The sequence below is a fragment of the Ursus maritimus genome, unplaced genomic scaffold, assembly GCF_017311325.1.
Source record: "Ursus maritimus isolate PB19 unplaced genomic scaffold, ASM1731132v1 scaffold_16, whole genome shotgun sequence".
In the NCBI taxonomy this organism is placed as follows: Eukaryota; Metazoa; Chordata; class Mammalia; order Carnivora; family Ursidae; genus Ursus; species Ursus maritimus.
This window is the reverse complement of record NW_024424008.1, coordinates 42,546,817-42,567,501: the sequence shown is the minus strand read 5'-3', so window position 1 is coordinate 42,567,501 and position 20,685 is coordinate 42,546,817. Positions and strand designations below refer to the sequence as shown.

The window sequence follows — 20,685 nt, the reverse complement described above, 5'->3', positions numbered from 1 at the left end:
CACTGAAAAACTTTGAGGAAAGGACTGATGGACAAGATTTGTTTCATAAAAATATCGCTCTTGCTGCTGTGGGGTATGACGGAGCGTGGTTAAGACTGGCAGACGCGAAACTGGAGAGACCATAGGCACCACCATCGAGAAGTGAGGCAGTAGAAATGGGGCCAGAGCAGAGGGTATGGGTACTTCAGGGGTCATATTGGCAGAACTTGGTGACTTGCTGGATGTTGGGGATAAGATGGAGGCCCCAGGGAAATGCTGACACCCATCTCCAAGATGGTGAGGGATTCAAGGGTAGCACAGAGTCCTCCCACTGAGTCCTGCTTTATCGCTGAGAGTTTAAGGTGGAGCTCAGAAGGGAGACCTTGGCTGGAAGTGCAGATGTGGGGTCACGGGCATGAGAGAGCAGCTTAGATGCAGAGTGAGATGAGAAGGACACATAGCCATGGAGCCATGAGCGATCCCAACCATCACTTACAGATCTGGTGGGGGTGTGGGGGCTCAAAAGAGACTAAACAGAATCCTCCAAAGGAGCAGAAAGAAATTCAGGAAAGAGTAGCATGACACAAACGAAAGGAGCAAAGCATAACAAAATTGAGAGAAAGGTCAATGGTGTCAAATGCCACCGACAAGTCAAGTCACTGAAAAGGGCTTACGGTGGTGACTTGGAAGAATGACCTTCAGGGTTGACTGGATGCAGGGCCACAGAAGGTTGAGGAGAGAATGAGATGAGGGGAGTTGTGATAGGTTGCTATTTTGAGAAGCATGACCGAAACAGAAGGTGTATGGGGTGATAGCTAGACAGGGACTTCAGGTGGAAGGAAGGTTTAATTTCGGTTTTTTAATATAGGGAAGACTTAAGTAAGTGTATATGCCAAGGAGAGATGGAATTTGAAGATTCAGGAAAGAAGAGGGGATAAGGGAGGAAGGTCCCACAGGACAAGGTCCCTCAACCTGAAACACTCTTGTCTCAGGTCAGGTTCCACCGGAAATAGACTCGGAGATTTTCCTGCAGGGGAATTCCTGGGTAACAACACCTGCTGAGTGAGGGGACAAAAGAGGCAGAACTGGCAGAGAGAGAAGCTGAAGGACGATGCAGTTGGAAGAGCAGAGAGCTCTGAAGCTGGGCTGGCCCTTCAGAAACAGCTCTAACTGAGGAGGACCACTGTTGAGGCACATAGGTTTGTAAAGAGTGATGGATGATGGAGGAAATTCCTTGTTGATGGACTCCCTTTTCTCTGCAAAACAGGAAACCATTGAGAAAGAGGGTTTGGGGTCTTGAGAAGAGTAGTGAAGATCTGGAATGGCCTGGGGGACTCACCTGCTGGGACCTCTGTGTATTCTTGGGGGTGCCATTAATCTGGGGTGACGCCATCTTGCAGGCCAGGTGATTATCCTCAGTAGGTAGGGCTCAGCGTATCAGAAGTATAAGCAGAAGGGGAGCTGGGGGTTAGATAAATTAAAGGTTATTTCTGGGTTTTTGGTCTGCTGCCTGCCCTGCCGTGCCTCCTGTCCCAAGGTGGGCCTAGGGGAGGAGCCCCCATGCCTATATTTGAACCTTTCTTCCTTCTCTCAGGGTAGCTGATTATTCTGTCTTGGCCAACTCGCCAATCCAAAAGTTAAAAAAAAAAAACAACGCAGAATACATATCGAACTATTCCCAGAATCAGACTCTAGTATAATTTAGAGACCAGTGAGTCAGACACATGTGGATTACATTTTCCTCTAACTATATACTTGGTTAGAAAATCCTAGACTGGGGTTTGGGAGTGATGGGTCCTGTATGGGACACCCAAGTCATTACCAAGGGGGAAATGTGTGCTCCTATCTAAGTTCCTGATCATTGGACATAGTCTGAACTCCTCTGCTCAAGGCTGCATAAATTCCCATGACTGCAGACCACTAGAACGAACTTCAGGAAGCAAGGCTTGGCACCTTGGAACAACCTGAGCCAAACCTGATGGGGCCAGCCTGGGGTAAAACTGGCCCTGTAGGGCTGGCTTCTGTTTAAGTGGGGATGGCCCTGAGACTACAAGGCAAATGCCAACATGCCTCGAGGACCTTAAACTTAAGATAAGTTCAGAACACATTAGTTTTAAAGAAGCCCCAAAAAGAGGACCCCCAGGTTCGGTAAGGGGCTTTTCTGAAATGAACAAGCTGGAGGTGATATGGGGAAGAGGAGACCAACATTTTGCCAGGGACCAAATAGTCAAGAGACCTAAGTCCTCACTCTCATTCGATTATCTTAAGGAGGTCACTAAAGTCACTATCCCCCGGAGTTTTGGTGGCATCGCCTAAAAAACAAAGCTTCGGATTAGATGATGGCTAAGGGCCTTTCAGATCCTACTTATCTAGTTCTGTGTCCTTTGTGTCTCAGTTAAAACTCCTCCTTGTCTGCCTCTTCCATGTCACCTTTCCTCTTCCCAGGGGGCATCAGGGTATCTGGTGAACTAAATGGCCTTGGCCTTGTCTTCCTGTTTCTTGCTCAAACTTTAGTCAGTTCTCTGAGCTGTCATCCAGCCGGCCGTTCAGACATCCAGCCAGCCAGCCAGCCAGCCAGCCAGCCAGCCAGCCAGCCAGCAAAAATGCTCTGATACCAACTTCCCCCACCATTCCAGCCAGAGCTGGGAAATTAGACACATGGCCACCTCCTGGGGAAGAAAACAAGAAGTCCCCCTGGGGCGTCAGATTAGGTTAGGGTAGGGTAGGGTAGGGTAGGGTAGGGTAGGGTAGGGTTAAGTTAGGGTTAGGTTAGGTTAGGGTTAGGTTAGGGTAGAGTTAGGTTAGGTTGGGGTAGCTTAGGTTAGGGTTAGGTTAGGGTGTGATAGGTAGTGTTAGGTTAGGTTAAGTTTAGGTTAGGTTAGGTTAGGATTAGGTTAGATTAGGTTAGGGTTGGGTTAAGTTAGGTTAGGTTAGGTTAGGTTAGGGGCTGGCCCACTTGGACCCCAAACTTCCTCCTACTCAGCCACGTAAGGGAGAAGTCTCTTTTTCCAGCCTTCATTTCCCTGCTCCTACCTGGAGTAAAAGGAAGGCGTGACCCACGTCCTGACCTCACAAGGAGGATGGAGAGGGGAAAGAGATAGGCGAGGGTGATGAGGCTTTGTGCTGGGGGGCTGTAGCTGGCAGCTCTCCATTCCTTGATCTCAAGGCCACATTCTCTCAAAGGAATGATGGTGGGAGGGGGGCTCGCAGGAGAGCCTTGAAATGGAATGCTGGAGCTTTCGGGATGGACCGGGTGCCACAACAGCTGTCCTGCAGATGGGGAAGAGCATTTGAACCTTGAGTTTATATTTCTAGAAAAACCTCCCCCTCCCCCGCTTTTTCTCCAGCTCAACTCCCTTGCTGTATTATGGGGCTTTTGTGAGGTTTAGAAAAATAAACAGAATCTAACCATAACTGTCTGAAAGTGCTAAATTACCAAGAAAGACATAACAGATTAGCAGTGCAAATTAGTCCTGGGTGGGAGATGGCCAGCACACTGGGGAGCTAAGAATTACCCGCAAGAGTGGTGGTTTCCCTGCTCTTGATCCCCCCCCCCCTCCGGCCCAAGGAGGCACTTTGCACAATGAAGCTTCTCCGATGGCTCTGAAGGCTGAGTCAAATATCTGGAGATGAGATTTACAAATGGGAAGCCATGTCCACTTTACAATCAGCCAGCCTCCCAGGCTTGAAAAGACCTTGCTAGTGCCATCTAGTCCGTTCTTGTCTTTGGGTCAGATAGCCCCTAAGTCATCATGGTTGGAAGTGAAACTCTCTTGCTAATGATTCAAAATTCATGGTAAGAGTTGAAAGCCATATTAGAATACCAGAAAATCTTTCACTTTACAAATGAATAAAGTGAGCCTTGTGGACAGGAAGCAACCTGCCCAAGGTCCCTCAGCTGGTAATTGACAGAGATGGGACTAGAAACCAGGTCTCCTTGACCCCAGCAAAGATGCACCCTCTAAAACAGCATCTCCAAGTCCCCCAGCTACCTGCCCATTTCCTCCTTCCTCAAAGTATCTGTCCCTTTGTTAGTTTCCCCTGAATTCTACTCAATGAATGTGTATACTTTTGGCCAGTCTGCAAATATAGTTTCGATGTTGTTGTTGTTGTTGTTTTAAGAGAATGCACACACATGCAAGTGGGCGTTGAAGGGTGGGGGGGTGGGGCACAGGGAGAGGGAGAGAGAGAATCCCAAGCACACTCCACGCTCAGCACGGAGCCCAATGTGGGCTCGATCTCACGGCCCTGAGATCATGACCTGAGCCAAAACCAAGAGTCGGACACTCAACCGACAGCCACCCTTCTACAGTTTTGAACTCCCAAACTCAAAGTTTCCTCAGTTCAAGCCATTAGCCTACATTTGTTCAGCCCCTGCTGTTGGCCAGGAGAGGCGTTAAAGCACCAGCAACACAAAGGTGAACAAGGCACAGTCCAGGTCTTAAAGATTTGCCCACAGTCAGCAAGGGAGTGTCTGGAGTTCTTTCTGCGAGTCACCCGAATGCCTGCTGCTAACCCCGTCTGTATTCCCTCTGAGGTCTTCAGGATGTGTGCAGGCTGGGTTAGGAAGTAGAGCTGAGTCAGGCTGCCCTCTGCAAGGTGCAGTTCGGGGTCTGCAGGAGACCCCTCCCCACCATGCAGGCAAAAGAGAGGTTTCTAGTTTACTAACAGATTTAGGGTCAGAGAACCTGGATTTGAATCATTGTTCTACAGTTTACCAGCTATAAGACCGTAAGCAAATTATCTAATCCTTCTGAGCCTCAGCGTTTTCCAAACCGGGGATTGCGGAACCCACTTTATAAGACAGTTAGGCAAATCAAATCAAGTAAGTAAACGCCCTGGCTCTATGCCTGGCACACAGGGACACTAGATAAATGTTCCTTGCCTTCCTTTCTCGAGTCTTGGTCTTACATGACTGTGTGTCACCTACTGATGCCTACTGAAGGCTCTCAGTGCTTGTTTGGTAAGCAACTGCCTTACCGGTGATTCCCTTCCAGGCATGAGAAGCGGTTGACTTCGCGCCGTCTCCATCTTCGTGCGGCTTCTCACCTCAAGTGTGCCTTGCTCTGACCCTCAGGCCTTGACTCAACCCCACATGCCTTCCCGGTCCCCTTCCTGCGGGCCATGCTCCCTCCCTTGGAGTCCACCACTGCCAAAGTATCGGCTGCCCTGACCTAACCTCCAACTGGGTTTTGAAGAAGTAAAACACAAAGGGGAGGTGTGGGGGAGACATCTCCAAAAAGATACAACTCTCTCCTTGATGTGCCATGAAAGATGCAAAGGATTTAGCCAGAAGATACGTGTTGGACACCCAACTCTTCATGTATTGTCTCTGTGCCCTTATCCTTGCTGAGCCTCAGTTTCCTTATCTGTAAAAGGGGAATACAAAAGCTGTTTCGTTTAGTTGTCGTGCAGAAAATTTGAAAAGACATGTGAACAATGGTAACAAAGAAGAAAGTAGGACAGGGCTCCTACTGAGATTTGCTCCCCTCCTAATCCCCTAACACATCCCGACTAAGGACAGGCCTGGGCCAGATCTCGGGAGTGGCGGTGCCACCCTCGCTCAGCTGCAGGGTCGCCCCTCGTCTTCTCCAATCAGAAAGAGCATCTTCCTCCTCTCTCCACCTGAGCGGGGAGAGGCCGGAGAGGGTGGCTGGAAGAGCCAGCCCAGGGCTCTCTCGTCAACTCGTCAATCCCTCTCCGGGAGGAGGGGGGTGGGCAGCGCTCTTGGCAAGGAGCAAGCCTCCAAATGCCGAAGGTGAAATCCATCACCAGGGCGGGGTGCAAAGATAAGATAGAGGAACATAAATCAAGGCTCCCTGAGATAAGAAGGCAGCCTGGGGCTGAAAAAATGCAACTTTCCTGCCAGCTGCCGACTTCTGCAAAGTTGCAAAGCCAAGGGCTGTGCTAGGTGGGGAAGGAGCCCACACCCTGGCCCCTTCCTAGAAAAGTAGGAGGAACCTCAACCTTCTTTTTCTTACCGCAAGTCCCGGCCTGAAGAGGAGGAATGGGAGTTTTTACTGAATTCCTCACACACACACACACACACACACACACACACACACACACACACATCCTAAACCAAAGAAAAATACCTGTGAGATCACCCACTGGCATCAGAAATTAAGGGCCAAGGTTCTGGGGTCATGCATCCTGGGTTCAAATCCTGACTCTTATACTTCCTCTGTAACCTTGAACAAGTGATTTAATCTCTGTAAGCCTCAGTTTCCAGCAGGAATAATCCTAATACTACTCTACAGAACTGTTTCGAAGACCACGTACGATCATTTCCGTAGAGCGTTTAGGAAAGCGTCCGGCACATAGGAAACGCTTAAAGGTAGTAGCTGTAGTAACATATGAGATGGGTAGAGAGTAGGGGAAATTAACGCCTCTCTGGCTCCCTGGCTTGCTCATTTGCATGGTCATCACCTTAGAATTCTCCAAATGAAGTTCCCAAAATATAATGCGGTCGCGTCAGTCCCATTTGTTGGGCGTCATTGAAGACTGGGCCATGTCCCGGCCGTACCTTGCCAAACGTTTGACATGAGTGTCACCATATGTAAAGAATTCCTCCTCCCCCTTCCCGCCCCACAGATGCATGTGGTTAAGCATGTCTGTCCAGCTGAGCCTAGAGCAGTTACAAGGAGGAATTTTGACCATGCGTAGGTCACAAAGGAAAGAAAATCATTAACAGACACCTAGAAGCCAAAGATAGGGAAGGAAGTGGCCCAGAGACACCTGGGAGGTGAGTGAATAATGACAACAGAGGCAGGAGGCCCTTTAGGCAGAGGGGTCATTTCTGCATCTGAAAGAGGACCTTCATACCCTGGAAGTCCTCCAAACCTTGTCTCCATCTTTCCCTCTTTCACTATCAGTCAAGTCATAAATATTTGCTTTGTACTGGGTCTGGGTCTGGTGGGAGAAGTTCCTATCTTGGTCGCTGATCTAAAGGTGCCTATAATCTGATGCTGGGAGTCAGGGAACCTGGCCTCATACCGCAGAATCCACAGCAGAGCTGATATGGGTTCATGGGGGGAGAGAGGGCAAGTACTGAAGGAGAAGACCCTGAGACATAGGCAAAGGCATGTGGACAGTTGACACACGGTGGGCGAAAGGGAACCCTTCTGGCTTCTTGAGCAAAGACGTTATACGATGAACATGATGCAAAGGTGGGTCAGGACGACAGAGACAATACAAGGGAGCCGGAGGGCTGGACCGAAGTTCAGTCTTGGTTCAGCCACTTCCTAGTTGTGTGGGTGATGCTGGGGAAGTCACCTAACCTCTCTCTTGGGTCACTCATCTGGAATGATAAAGCCTAACTTCCAGGTCTGTCATGAAGCATGACATATGTGAGTTTGATGACTGGGGGTAGCGGGGGTGGCGGGGGAGGCGGGCACTGTAGGAAGGGGGACTGGCTGGGATGTGTGGGTCAAGGCGGGAGGGCAGTGATAAGAGGGGCCATGGATGGGGGGGCCCTTGTTGGCATCATTGTCCTCTTTTTTGCTTTCCTCCCGCTGCCCACCTGTGCTGGGGGGCGTGTAGAAAGAGTCCCTTAGATGTAAACCCTCTCTTGGCCTAAAACCGACAGTAAGAGGCAGACAGCTAAGAAGATCAGGGAGTGACAGAACATGAGTGGATATACAAATAGACAAGATTAACTATTCCCATTGTATACACAAGAGGCTTTGCTAACACTCAGCCAATTAGAAAGCTAATCTAAACAGCCACTGGCCTCCATATCTCTTCAGAGTTCTTTCAAACAGCTGTTGGGTTTGCACTTGCTGCTGTTCCTTTCTAGCAAGTGCCTAGAAACTCCTCCTTGGGTCTGGCTCCCCACTTGAGCCTCAAGGGCTCCTTAAGAGTATGAACCCATGTCAATTCTATTGTGCAGTAGTGAGGCCAGGTTCCCTGACTCCCTGAATCAGATTGCAGTTTGTTTGGTTTGGATTTGGGTTTGGGTTTTTTGTAGGCACCTTTAGATCAAGGACCAATCTATGAATTTCTCCCACCATATTCTCCAAATCTGGGTACAAAGTAAATATTTGTGCCCTGATTGATGAGGAAAGAGGGAAAGATGGAGATAAAGCTGGGAGGACGTCTAAAGGCAGGAAGGTCCTCTTCCAGATGCAGACTCCATTCCCTAGACCCCCTCTAGGGTCCTGTTGCTATTCTGTCCATTGCTTCTTCTGAGTCATCACCCATGAAAGCCTGCCCCGTGCCCCCAAACAGAGGAACCGTTATGACACTTTCCATGTTATATTGCCACTCATCTGGGAAGCCTATAATGAAGGGAGTAAGAGCAAAGCCTTTGAAATCTGACAAATATAAGTTCAAAAACGTCTATATCTCTTGCTACTGTGATCTCTCTGGGACTCTGCTTCCTCACCTCAAAAGAAGATATTAACTGTATCTACTTCATGGAGATCAAGCGAGCGTATATAAAGGGACCTACCTAGCACAGTTCCTGGCACACTGCGAGCATTCCGAGCATTCGGTACACTGCTTCCCCAGTACTATTAAAGCTACCTTTATTGTTTATCCCAAGTTACCTGCAGACAGGAAACAGTCTGACTTTTGTGTCAGGCAGACGCTTAGGTGGTCCCTGACAGTCCCTGGGTCCTGGTTTTCACAGCCTTGTGAGATCCCCTCCCCTTGAATATGGGTGGGACCTGTGACTTGCTTCTAACCAATAGAATAGGGACAAGAAGATAAGATGTTACTTCTATTATCTGGTTACATAAAAGCGTGACTTCTGACTTGCTAACAGACTCCCTTGCCTCGCAGCCTGCACACTTTGATGAAGCCAGCTGCCAGGCAGGAGAGGCCCAGGCAAGGATTTGAGAGTAGTCTCTGGCTAACAGCAAGGGAGGGACCAAGGCCCTCAGTGTGACACCCTTGAGGGACTGAATTTTGCCACCTACCACGTGAGCTTGAACGTAGATCCTTCCCCAGTTGAGCCTTCAGACCAGACCAGCCTTGGTCAAAACCTTGATTACAGCTCTGCGAGAGATCCTGAAGGAGAGAGAGCCCAGCCAGGCTGTGCCCAGACTCCTGGCCCACAGAAACTGTGAGATAATAAACATGTATTGTTTTAAGCCACTCATTTTAGGGGAATTCGTTACACAGAAACAGATAACAGATACAACTTCTTCGTATTCCTAGCACAGCACTTGGCATAGAGCAGAAGTCAAGTGTGGGTTGAGTGGATGGTTGAATGAATCACGGTAACAGGTAAACTCATCAGGATCTGAGAGAGACCTGGCTGGGCGGGACCCAAAACAGGGCTCTTTCCCAGCCCCCACTACCTAAACCTTCTGTCCCTTTCTCTGGCTCACTTACGACCCCAGGTCCCTCCTCCCTGCACCAGCCCTCAGGACCTTGCTCCACTCTGATTCCTGCTTTTAGTCATTCCCTACAAATTTTTATTTTCTTCCTTAAAAAACAAAACAAAACAAAACAAAATAAAACAAAAAACCAACTCAGCTCTCTCTGAAGTATCTGACCCTGGTGAATTGGAGTCATTTTTGATGGAAAGCAGTCTTGTCCAGAAAGCCTGTTACCCACCCTGCTTAGGAATGCGGTTGCTGCAGATACTAAAACAGACCTGCCGGCGTCTGCAGTGAGTGGGGACTTCTGCCAGGAGTGACCTCAGCCTGCACAGCAGGGTTTTTACCTATGAAAAGCTGCTGTTTGGGGCTGGATCACGACAGGACCACCCTTCTCCAAACCCTGCCCCTTCTAGGAACCTATGCTGCACCCCCAGTTTAATGCCTGAGCCATAGCTTCCCACCCAAGGCTGGGACCAAAAGTCCTAGAGGATGCTGCGGAGGCCTTAGTCCAAGTGGCTCCAAGGAGCTTTGGCTGAAGCATGTGGGCCTCGCGGCCGGCAGCCCCTTTTCCAAACTCTCCTCTTCTCCCCACTTCACCCCTCCCCCCAGGCAGCTGAGGGGGATCCTGTTCCTGTTGAGAGGCCTCAGGCTTCATTCCTTCTGCAAAAGGCGACAGCTCAGGGAAGGCTTAGACGCTTGGGGCAGAAAGCAGAGCCTGCCACCCTCACCTCCAAGGCTCCTCACTGTGCAACAGAAACTCCACCCGGGCCTCGGATTTTGCCCTGCCTCATTCAGCAATGAGTGCTGAATCTGAACGTGTCAAGGGGGGGGGTAGAAACTTTGGTCAATGATTGGATTTCCCTCTTCTCCCAAGAAGCTCAGAGAACTCGGAGAATCCTAGCATTGGCTATTCCAGCCTCCAAACTCCACAGCTCAACCCCTGATAATCCCAACGATCGGAGTAACAGCGAATCTTTGCCTGGCCGTCCCTGGGGGCAAAGTGCTTTTACACATGTAATTTTTTTCAAGAATCCCACAGTGTTTTTAGCCCCTGCTTAACAGATGAATAAACTGTGGCTCCAAGAGATTAAGCAGTGTTTTCTGGGTTCCATGGTGACTAGTGGTAGGATAAGAGCTTAAAGCAAGGTCTGTTGACTCACAAGCCCATACTCTGTCCGCTGCTGCTCACCCGGTAAGTCTGGAATGCTCATTCACCCCAAATTCTGCATCTCGTTTGTAGGTTGGTCACTTTCTGTTGAAATGTATTCACTATTATCGCCCAATGCCCGCCCCTTTTACCTTAGTCTTTGCCCACACCAGCCCATGGAGAGCTGGGTTGAATGGCTTTATCCAGATTAATGATGGACTGACTGCTGGCCTTCAAGTCAGGAGACCCGAGTTTTAAGTTCTGACTCCGACACTAATGAGGGTGTGACTTGGAGTGGGTTTTCTAGGCGCCATAACGTGAGACAGATACATAGGACAATCATGGAGGTCACTCCTAGCTGTAAAACGATGTGGTTCTTCGATTCAGTTCCAGGTTGGGCTCCCTGTTGGGGAGGGACAATTTCCCCAAGTGACTTTGAAAGTTGGCCTGTTGCACTGCGAATGGTCCCCTGGAGCTTGGGCTGGGAGTGGGGAGCCCTTGGCTAGCTCACCACTCCAAAGATGATAGGAGGACCATGTCCCCCAACTCCACCCAACAGATCCCTTCCTTCCTGGCTCCTTTTGCCAGCCGTCCACAACATGTCACGGTGACCTCTTTTAGGTGAGAATGTGAGCTCCCGAAGGCCTCTGCCCCGGATTCTCACTGACTAATGATTACGGCCCAACCCCGGTACCCGTACCAGACAGACTGGCAATTCAACTGGTCTCACAGGATGTCTGCGAGCCTGGGCTGAAGGTTACTCACAATCCCCGTGCTCAGGGAGACCCAGGGGCCCCGCAGCTGCTGCCAGCTGTCCGGCTGAACAATGTAGATTCTGTCAGGTCTCCCGGCCGGGCCCTCTTTGAGAGGGTGTTCAAGTTGCAGTATTAATTGGAGGCATCTCAGCTGCTTCCTGCTCCTTGGCTCCCAGCGTAGATTCCTAAGCACAGACAACCAGTCCTGCTCCGCATCCGACCACAACCCCCAGAATTCGGGGGTGGGACATGAAGAGTTCTGCCGTCGTCTACCTCAGAGCAAGCAGTCAACCTTCCATGGACCAAGGGCACCTGCCTCTCTGCTTCCAGGCACTGAGGCTGGAGGACACTCCGTTGTCACAAAACTCTGGGTGATTTGGTGGCCCCCTAGAGTCACGTCTATCGGTGTTAACCGCTCCAACAGGGATCCCCTAACCACCATCCTTCCTGCAGCCAAACCCTTTACACAACCTCTTTGTATTACTTGCACTAATTCCCCACTGCTGTCAGATGTCCCCTACTGTCTGTCTCCCAGGCTCAGCTGTCCCCCTCTATTACCACGCATGGTGAATGCTGTCACCCAAGCTCAAATACCACCACCCCCGCCCCCCACCCCCACCATTGCCCCAGCCACCGGAAGCCTTCTTTTGGCTTCAGATCTCTGCTGCAAGATTTATCATCCCCTCCAAACTGCGGTAAGTGATACCATGAGACCCCAGCTAGCCTAGTCATTCCCGTTTCTTTCCTTCCAGCTTCCTGAATACTGAGTGCTGACTTGATCATTTCTGCCATCATCCTTACCGGGGCAGGTTTTCTCTCTCAGTTTTGCTTTCCCGACCATGTAGTTGTCTCTCCCACCTGCTGCATACCCCAGGGGTTCCTCCAGCGTTTAGACCCGGTCTCCTCCCCCTCTTCTGAACTGTTCCCAGTGCTTACGCAGCTGATTCCTGACTATCAGGAAGTTCCACCTGAGAGCTAACCCTCCGACTACAGTTGGAGCCCATTTCCTGTTCGCTTGGGGCCTGGAAATGTGATAAGGCTTTGGCCAGCTTTCAACAGACTGGCTGGTCCCCGAGGCCAATTTGGGGAGAAAAAGGGGAAAATGACTCCTCTTACATAAGTAGTGTTTCAGAATGAATCAGCATGGAAACAATGGTCCCTACTCCTTCTAATTCCCTCCAACCTTCTTCCTTACACCAAGCATCCTGGCCCGCCAAGGCTGAAGTACTAATAAGACACCCCCAGGAGGAATTTCATTCCTTGAGGGCAGTCAGACCGGAGACAGGTGAAAGGGAGGTGGCTGGGCCAGGGACACACAGCGGATGAGCAAAGGCGAGACAGAAGCCAGGTGTCCAGCCCCACCTTCCACTGCTCCACACAGAGGCTGGTTTCCTTAAGGCTTCTCTTGAGTTCTAATGAGAACCAAGTTGGGTCCATGATGGGTGGGGGTGGCGGGCATTTGCAGAGCAGAGTTTATAGGCCTTTGCATTTTCTTAACGGCTCCCTCCTCACACATTCCTCCACATTTTTCCCTTTTATTAACGTGGCATCTTTCCCAGGCCACTTTATGGAACCGCGTGTGTTTTTACTTAGGCCCTGATTGGGTTTGATCGTGCCTCTCCCTCTGAAGAACCTTCAGATCTTGTTCAAGCTGCACCCCCAAGCCCCCTGCAAGGATGCTGGCATTTCAGACGCTGTGGGACTCCTGAGCTCATCTCTCGACAGGACCCCAAAGGCTTCGCTGTTGTCAGGACTTTTCTGCCTTGGAGTCACACCTTCTTTGGACCCCAAATCATACACATAGTAACACAACCCAGTTTGATGACTCTCACCCAAATCTGAAATGACTTCTGGCTCCTGCCCCAAAAATCAAACCTGCCCCAGAAGATTGAAGAGAGAGATTTTGCCACAACTGGGGATTTTCAAAGGAATGCGCTCTAAGCCCTGAAGGCCATGGCTGAAGACGAGCTCAAAAACTGCTCGGGGCCACGGCAGCTCTGTGAGAACACAGTTTTCCAAGAGGCCCGCTGGCGAAGGCACAGCACACGGGTTTGGATAGTCAGGCTTTGGAGTGTTTAAAAAAAAAAAACCACACACACACCCGTGTAACTTTCAGGTCTGTGCTCTTAGCTTTGCTGGTCTCTTTAGACTACCAGTTCCAAGAAAGCCAAGACCAAGGTTTGGAGTTGACTTTCTCTCTTTGCGCTCCGGTTGGATCAAGGTCTCCCAGCACGGGTGTCCGGGTATCTGGAAGATGGTTCTATTTCCCTTAGACCCGAAGCAGCAGGCACGGTAGCAGTCCTGTGAGTACCCCTCAGACTGCAGCTCCTTCCGCTATAAAAGGAGGCAAGGAACGCACGTTCTGCGGGGTCTGAGGATTCAGTGAAGTCCTGTGGGTCAGAGGCCCGGCATGCCGGAGGCACTCTGTAAGTGGTCGGGAATGATGTTCCCAAAGAGGTAAGGACCTCTTTTCTGGGAATCTGCTTTTGTTTCCTAATCTCTCACCTGATTGGCCCTGGCCCTCTCCCACTGCTGGGGTGGGGGTGTCTGTGGACAACATCAAACTCCCCGCTCCTTTCTCAAGGGCAAGAATCTCTTGGGAAACGTAGTTCTGGGATCGTTTTCCTGCTGTCAGCAGGCTCTGGAAGAGGCATTAGCCCCACAAGGCTTGACGTGGGAAGTTTTTACAGGTACCGCTCATCTGGTGGACAGATGTGGCTTTGCAGCAAGACACAGCTCTGTCTTCCAGATGGGAGGGCGCCTGCGAATCCTGACGCGGGACCAGTTTCTCTCTCTGCTCGGAGCCAGTGTGGGGCATACTCGTGGGTCTGTCACCTCCTTCGCGCCCTGAAGTCCTTGAGCCAACTTAGGTGGAGCTGACTGTGTCTTTGTCCCCTCAAGCCCACATTCTGGCAATCGGTGGAGCGGCTTTCCACTGTCTTCATCAACCCCATCACCCCCTAACGCACACGCACACGCCGGTACTCCTAGGGGAGAGGAGGGAATACGGGATGCTAGCAGTGGCTACACTGGCTGTTTCTCCACCAGGTGAAAGTTACAACATTCTTCGGGAGGTGACACAGGATCCAGAGGGCTGGTCAAGCCCAGGGACCCCACTGCATCTGAGCATTTTCCCTAAAGGAAGACGGCATCATTACACCACATTGGAGAGAAGAAGTCCCTAATCCGTGCCCCCCACCGGAAGTCCCATCTTTGCGTGACAGAGAGGGTGTCTTGCTTGTTAGTGCAGTTTTTGGACCTCAGTTGAGTTGGGCTTGTTTGGGAACATTTAAGCTAAAATGCTCCTGACCTCATCACTTCTGGTCAAAGTGCTTTTGCTCACAAGGGTCAGAAACCCATTCACATATAACATGCAGATACAGAGAGAGACAGCTATGTAGAGACAAAAAGATTTCCAATCAATGGAGGACCAAACCCCGTGCCAGCTCTCTCTCCTCTTGGGCTACTACCTTGACTAGACTCTGTGCCTAACTTTGGTTTGCCTTTGGTTTTATTTCATGGCCCCATCCCAAGTCCTCACCGAATATGAAGGTTTAGTTGAGCTCCCTACGACTAAATGGCTACAGGGTCTCTGCTTTTTTATTTCAAACTCTTAAGAGAGAAACACCGAATGGCTCTTGTCCAGCCAATGCATTGGCTGGCCTGGGGCATCTATTCTTGGTCCGGTTAACTGTGGCCAAGTCATAGAACACGTGCTTAAGGGTCTCAGAGGCTGAAAGAGGGGAAACAGTCCTCTGAGCAGCGGACATATCCCTCCCAGGCTATGTCTAATCCCCCCTGTGGTTCTGGGGTTCATCCGAGAGACAGTTAACATTCCTCCTCCAAATCCATCCATCTCAGCAGAGGCGGGGGGGGGGGGGGCGGTGGAGCGCAAAAGCTGGGGAGGCAGCCGCTTCACTGAGCCAGCTGTTACACCTTCATGGCATTCCGGGGGCATGCGGAAATTTCTCAAAAGGGTAAGGAGTTAATATCCTGTGAAAATAGCACAAGACTGGGAGTCAAGAGTCCTAGCTTTTTTTTTTTTTTAAGATTTTATTTGTTTATTTGAGAGAGAGAGAGAGAGCATGAGCAGGGGAGGAGTAGCGGGAGAGGGAGAAGCAGACTTCCCACTGAGCAGGGAGCCCAACGTGGGGCTCGATCCTGGGACTCCGGAATCATGACCTGAGCAGAAGGCAGACGCCTAACAGACTGAGCCACCCAGGCTCTGTGTGGGAGTCAGTATCCTTGGCTTCTGATTTCAGCTTTGCTGCTAACCCACAGAAAGGCCTCAGGAAATTGCTTTGGGTCTCTGAGTCTTGGATTCTTCATAGCTGAAAATAATAATAATAATAATAATAAATAAGTAGTGTTGAATTAAATAATCTAAAAATCCTTTCCAACCCCTAAGAATTCCCTAAGCCTATCTCTTTGCTCCTCACCCCCAGATTTCCAGAAATGCATAGAATGGAGCTGTTCGACCCATGACTTTGGTGGGCGCTCTACCAGCTGCCTCTCTCCTGTGACAAGCCAACCATCCCGGGAGATTAGTTCCTGCCAGAGGCCTTCCAGCCTAGCCCTACAGCCATCCAAGAAAGTCAAGATAGGGCCTTCCTAGCGGATAGGGGTCAGGAATCCTGATTTCAAGAAGCAAATTTCTTTCTGATCTTTCTAGAGGCTGAGGACGGGGGCCCCTGCGTGCTCACTCTGGCCACACCAGAGATGGCAGGCTGGGCATCGAGGACTCATCCAGCTGGGGAACTTCCAGCTGGGTCACCAGGGCCTGTGAGGACAGGGGAAGCTATAGGAGGGGGGTCAGCGACAGCCTTCAGAAGGGCAAGGACAATAAGTCACGTGGAGTTGGGGAGGAAGAGCAGAAAATGTGGGTTCCAGGGGGAAGAAGGCAGGGGAAATCGTTTGTGTCTCTTGGCAGGAAATGAATAACATTCAAAGAATATGCGAAATGCTGCACTAATCAGCACCTGTTCACTTTGGAGCCAGTGGCTCGGGCCCGTGGCATCTGAGGTTGAGCCCGGCTTTGAATCTCCCCAGGGGCGGAAATACAGTTCATTGGGATCTACTCGAGTGTTGAAAGAGGCACCAGTTCTAAGTGGGGTAGAGAGAAGGAAGGTGCCCTCAGCTTCCCTTGCTCCTTCCTGGCCCCAAACGGTCTGTTACACACCCCCAGCTCAACCCCAGGCAGATGGCTGCAAATTCTGGGGGGGCCTCCGAGCATTCCCTTGGCTAGTAGCCACATTCCAGAGCACCATGTGTTTCATCTCAAGCCCAGAAGGTTTGCTCTTCCAAGTGGAGCCAAAGAGAAAACCTGGCTCAGGCTGCAAATTTCTGAGGAGAGGTGGGGGCGGGGGAGGCCGCCAGGGAGGCTTGGAGCTGTCGTGTTGAGGAACATTCGATTTAATGCAAAGCCAGGTCCCAAATCTGTGATGCCCTCATTACTAACTCAAAACCCCTCCAGGCACCTCCCCGGGGAAACTGAGGAGAGGGGCTCCGGCCCCTCGCTCTCATCTGAAAGGCTCTCCTGCCACCTTCCTGCTCCTCCAATCCCCTGATGCCAGTTCCAAGCCTTTGGCTGATCTGCTACACACCCCCACCCCCAATCCATGGTTCGTAGCCCAGAGTGAGGAGGGAAAGAAAAGAGGGTGGCTCCTGGTCTCTCTCTGCCCCTTCCAAGGTGCCTGGACCTCATCTCCCCTTGCCCCCATCTCTGCCCTGAGAGGGGAGCTCCTCTGGCCTTGGGCTTCTGGAAGACACCAAGGGCAGAGGAGGAGTCGGGAAGGACCAGAGTCAGGTGGAAAGTGTCAGGAGGAGGAGAGGGGGGAAGATACAAGAAGGAGCAACAGATAGGGGGAGGGTGGGGGTCACAGAGCAGGACAGGTACTGCAGAAGGGTCTAGGGCTGGAAGGAGAGGGAGGCGGGTCTCCTGGGGTGGGCGGGGAATGAGGAGGGCGATGGTGGGGGTCCTGGTTCTGGGGAGGAGGGGTTGGGGTTCTGCTCTGTGGTAAGCTAAGGGATTTCTGACAGCAAAGTAAACCGTGGTGGGCTGAGTTTACTCAGCTCCAAGAAGCACTGTTCGCGGTGTTTCATGTTCCCCTCCCCCTGAGCCAGCTGACAGGCACTGAACGGCAGCCAGCCCCTGCTGTCTTTGGGGAGGTGAGGGATGGGGAGGTGAGGAGAGGACTGCCAGCAAAGCCGATCCCTGACCCCGACCCAGGATGCAGAGACTTGGATGGGGACGGGCGAGTCCAGGAGGCAGAGGCCCAAAGGTCCCCATCGAGGAGAGACTCTAAGCAAGCCCTCTATGCCACCTCCTCTCACACAGGCCCCAGCCCGGCCCGGTGGCCACGGCCGTCCTGTTGACTTTCCTCATCCTACTCTATTAAGCGCCCGCCTGCCGGGCTGCGCTCTCAAACAGCCGAGCGTCTGTGGGCAGAGGCACAGGACACACAGACCACAAAATAAATCAGGGAGACACCAGAGCCCGGCACCGAAGCACAAAACAAACCTACCCCAGCGTGGTGCCCAGCATGATGGGCCGGTGGGCCTTGGGCTAAGTAAGGATGAAGGGGCTGAAACCTCAGGGAACATTAGCTTTACTTCCCTCCAATTCAGGGAGGCTCCTGGGAAGAGAATGGTTTCAGTAGGCTCTGAAGATGAAATGGAAGAGGAAAGTTTGGGCAGAAGGGCATTTCAGGGAGCACAGAAGACAGAGGCGGGGGTGAGAGTACCGGACGGGGTGTACCCCGCAGATGAGCATGCCTACCTGCAGGGAACAAACCCAAGACGGAGGAGGGGAGGAAGGACAGAATGGGCTTTGGGCACAGAGCCTGTCCTGGAACCGCAGCAGAGGGCTCAAGTCCGGGGCAGCTCTTGCCCCCTGCCCCACCCCACAAGCCGAGAACTAGAAGTCACTCTGGACCAACAGAATGGGGGGAGGTGGACGTGTGATAGCAAAGAGGAACGGGCCAAGGACACCAAGTAGCAGCTCAGGCTGAGGACCGAGACTTGGGCTCCCCAGGGAGCTGTGGGCATGGAGAGGCAGGGGGAGTGTGGCCATGTGATCAGGGTGGGTACAACCAGGATGAGAGAGGGGGAAAGGGGAAAAAAAGAAACAACAGGAGGTCCTTCACTGCTCAGGGGCAAGGGGACTAGAGAATTTGAGGGTGCAGGTCAGGCTATGCAAGTGTGTAAATGAGTAAACTGAGCCATTAACTTGGACACCTGGGTCTCCATTCCTTTACCTCTCCAGAAGTTTTAAAATATCTTCCTAAAAGCAGAGAAGAGTATGTTGGTAGCTTCACATGGGCTCCAAGAAGCGTGAGCTGCTCCTGAGAAGCCAATAGTTGGCAGGGAGAGGACGGGGAGGCAGGTGGGCGGCAGGAAGCCCGCAGCAGGCAGGGTCCTTAGCCCCACTCCCCACCGTTTCAACCAGAGCAGCTCAGTGTTACCTGCTGTTATTTGTTGATGCTTCTGTGTAAGAGCTCCTTGAAAGCTAGGCTGACCATTATACACCTGTAAAAGCATAGTTTGGAAACCGTTAAGGTTTACTCTCTCAGAGAAGCCCCCAGCAGCTTTAAGAACTATGATTCTATGAAGGGACAGGCAATGAACACATGTACCGACTTTGGGGCACAGTTCCCAAATTCAAGGGTTCTGGCCTGGTGTCAGATCACGTGTTCTCCTTTTTTGGTTTAGAAAAAAATAGGATCTGCATGAGTATTGGGAAGCCAATAGTAACACTCTCTGAATAATTAATAATAATAATAGACAACAGCAACATAGTCCCAGAATCTGCCTAAATGGAGTGCTCCCGGCAGCTACCCCCAAACTGGGAAGAGGTGATATCAGAGTTGAAATCTCTGTGTCAGTCCAGACTGGGCTGGTTGTCTGACTCCGCATTTCAACCCACCCCGATCTCCTTCCTGGGTTCCTGGGTCTATAGGACAAAGTGCTGGCCCAGATTTCCAGCAGGAGACTAGGGTTGGCCTTGACTTGGGAGCTAAGTCCTTCAAACGTGCCTGTAAGCTGCCTGGGCCCTGGAGAAGGAGGCCTGCAAATGTGGGGAATAGGGCCACTCACATACCCTGCAGCCTACCCAAGGGCTCTTAGGAAACACTTTAAAGGACTCTGAACTTGTTTAAAGGGGAAGTATAAAAGGGGGCAGAGAAGAGACAGGAGTCTAAATCCAAAGCTGGCTTAGGAAAGATCTGTCTGCTTCCATGGGAGGCATCCAGCCACGGGGTAGGAAGCTGGTTGCCTTGGAATGACCTGTGAAGGGGGCACAGTAAATGGAACAAGGCCAAAAAGATTAAAATGGGGGAAGGGAGTTTCAAGGGATGGTTTTCAACTTTTGGAAATAAGCGGGTCTGTCTTTCAAAAGAAATTGAACTCCGATCCCCAGGAAAGAAACTGGTCAAGGGAGCTGCTCTGCTTGAATGTGGAAACAGACCTCTGTCGCGGTTCACCCCTTCCTTCCACGGACTGAGAGGAGCGCCGTGATGACCTGGGCTCGCCAGGCCGCTAAGCTGGTCAGCCGGGTTTAGAGATCACATGTGTTTATGACAGAGCTGATGCTCCCCCAGTTCCTGGCCCGTCCCCAACAATACGGAGCACTGCCTTGCTCCCCACTATGGGCAGTCTCTAGAATAGCGTCTGGCTCAAGCAAGGCCCTCAGCAAGGATTTGTGCAATGAGTGAATCTGTCCTTCACACTGAGTCGGAGTGCCACAGTTTACAAAGCACTTTCGTGGGGGTTTTCTGTGCTGAACGTCTACACCAGAGGCTTCTGTGAGCTGACTCAGCCCAGCCAGTCCTTGTGGGGTTGGGGGTGGGGGGCAAACTGAGCCTCAGCAGGTGTGATCTCTTACCTCTCCGTCCCGTCCCGTCGCTGAGGGGCTCCAGATCCTGGAAACTTGAGCCTGCCTCTGAGAAGCCTCATTCCTGCCCTTACTTGGTCACTGAGCTGTGATCCAGCCTAGAGACCCTCCAGTTCCTGCCTCCTCCCACTTTCCTCTGTGTGGACCTTCAGCACAAACACTCTGGAGAGATGGTGGAGTGAAGAGTCCCAGCGGGAGGCAGAGGGTGTCCTGGGGAGCTCAGGGAGAGAAGGCCTGTGTCATTCGTGGGGGCGAAGGGCCTCCACCCCACCCCAGCCCAGTCCCCACCCCACCCCCCCCACACACACATATTCTCCCAGGTTTTCTGGGAAAAGATGAGTGTATTCACTACCGTTCCTCCGGGACCCTCTCTCCCTCGCACCCCGCCTCCTGTTCCCTTGTCCCCAGCACAGGCCTGCCAAGTTCAGGACATGAGAACAGGCCAGGTTCCCCGTGGGGAGCCCGGGGGGGCGGAGCCAGGCCTGGCTGGGCCTCCAGGTCGGCCTGCCCTGGCCCCAGGGTTTAATAAACTCTGAGAGAGGTTTTCAAAGGCCACTTGATCTTCCCCATCAGGCAGCCCCTGTC

The 20,685-nt window shown here is 51.6% G+C and overlaps 1 long non-coding RNA gene across 2 annotated transcripts; it reads right to left on the bottom strand.

The window, feature by feature from the left end:
* Positions 1-15,364: 15,364 nt before the first annotated feature.
* Positions 15,365-20,323, bottom strand: LOC103660647. Of its 2 annotated transcripts, XR_005834948.1 has the most exons (5): positions 20,092-20,323; positions 18,674-18,737; positions 18,467-18,553; positions 17,735-17,845; positions 15,365-15,541 (listed from the first exon to the last, which is right to left on the bottom strand). It is a non-coding gene; the product is annotated as an uncharacterized LOC103660647 (long non-coding RNA). The 2 variants fall into 2 exon arrangements; XR_567841.2 differs by lacking the exons at positions 17,735-17,845; positions 18,467-18,553.
* Between the last annotated feature and the right edge of the window lie 362 nt (positions 20,324-20,685).